Here is a 1,954-nt window from a genome sequence, read left to right as displayed (position 1 = left end):
TTCTCTCTGGGTCTCTGTCTCCGTCCCCTTCTCTCTCTGTGTGTCTGTGTCTCCAACTTCCTCCTGCTCCCAGTCACTACCTCCCCCAAATTTCTCCCTCCCCCATTTCTGTTTCGCGGTCTCTGGGTCTCTCTCTTTCCGCTGCTCCTCGTCTCTCTCTGTCTCTCTCCCTCCCTCCCTGGCTCTCTCTCTTCTTCCCCAGCTTCCTTCTGCCACCCAGACCCTGCCCCCCTCCCTTCCCCCCACCCATCTCTCGGTGGCTCCCCCGTCCCTCAGCGGCTCCCCTCCCCCTCCCTGGCTGCTCCCTCCCTCTCCCTGTCCTCCAGCCCTGCACTTCACCCAGCGACACGAGAACCAAATTGTCTCCTCACCTTTTTTTTAAAATACGGACCCTCATTGCCTTGGGGCCCAAGCTCAGAGCTGCCCTTCAGCTCCCCCCTCACCTCAACACCCCCCTCCCCATAGGCCGCCTCCTCATCTCCGCCCCCCACCAGGTCGGACGCCTGGGTCCCTCACTGCTGGGGGAGGGGGAAGCTGGAGGATTGGGAGTCAAAAGGGTTTTTCTGGGGGGTGCCGGCAGGGGGGGCGCGAAGTACCCTCCCCAGTGCATCGGAGAGTTGACCTATCGTTAACAGAGGTGAGACAGATCTTTTTATTAATCGGAGGTGGGTGGATGTAGAATTAGGGTTCTGTGACCCCCCAAATTCTAGGGAAAAGAGCCCATCTCCTTCAGAAGGAGAAAGGATGGTGACCCCCTCATATCTGGAGGCTTTAGAATTGGGGGTCCCCTGTGCGCCTCTCCTTTGCAGCTGCTGGCAGATGGGACTCAAGGCAGAGTCCCTAAAGCTAAATAGATGGTCCCCCAAATTGACAAAATGAAAAGCTCTTCACATCTTTTTTTTTTTTGGACGGAGAATTTCCCTCCTTCCCCTCCTCTTCCCTTCCCGCTCATCCCAGGTGTGGGGGGGGCCAGGGTCAGGGGCACACCCTGGGAATCCTCCGTTAAGACAGAGGAGTTGGTGGTGTTGGTGACAAGAGGGACAGATCTGGGGAGAAGAGGCCGAGAGGTCAAGAAGAGAGGAAACTCAGAGTGAGAAAGGGGCCTGGCACTGGGGATAGGGAGGCCAGGGGACGCCAGTGGCCGGTGGCCGAGGCAGGGCCGCGTGTGGGCAGGCAGGAGTCAGGTGGGGGAGGGAGTACGGTGTGTGTGTGGGGGGGCACTAGGCCCCGTTTCCATGGAGACACCCCCCAGACAACCTTTCCCAACAGCCCCTCTTGGAGTCAACCCCGGCTGGGGCCAGCTGATGGGGGGCGGTGGAGCCAGGAAGAGTCTGGAGGCCAAGGTCACCCTGTACTGGGACCTACGTTTTGTTGTGGTGGTGTTTCTTTTCTTTTCTTTTCTTTTCTTCCCCTCTTCTAAGCTTTCTGTGAGCTCTTAACTCTAGGGGGCTCAGAGAAGGAAGTCTCAGAAAGATACTTGGTGGAAGCAAGGAGGAATAGGTGCCCAGGAGGAGAGCTGGGGTGAGGACACCCAGGCAGGATGGGGAACACCGTGGTGGGAGTCCTGTGGAAGGGAGAAATGAATGAACCGTGGCAGTGGAGGGTGGAGGGGCAGAGTGTCAGGACATTCTTAATTGAGAGAAGAGTTGGGGTCCTATAGATCAAATTTTCCGAGGGGTACAGTCTATGGGGTGGATCTGTCTATGTTTGGATGAAGGGGGGGTACAATGTATGTTGCTGCAGAGGTGAAATCGGTCAAGGGAAGACTGGAGAGGGGCGCTCCCAAGAAGGGAAGTCAGTGGGGGCCTGCTCAGGGGACTTATTCTGGGTAGGAGAGATGCTGGGAGCTATAGAAGGTGCAGGAAGAGGGAAAGAGTCAAGAGGTTCCTTGTGATGGAAGATAAGTTGGGGAGGGTGGCTCCTGGTAAGTTGGAGAGACAGTGGGGTTCAGAGT

This window comes from Carlito syrichta, unplaced genomic scaffold (assembly GCF_000164805.1).
Source record: "Carlito syrichta isolate Samal-C Ts95f unplaced genomic scaffold, Tarsius_syrichta-2.0.1 Scaffold316208, whole genome shotgun sequence".
NCBI lineage: Eukaryota > Metazoa > Chordata > Mammalia > Primates > Tarsiidae > Carlito > Carlito syrichta.
This window is presented reverse-complemented; position numbering follows the sequence as displayed.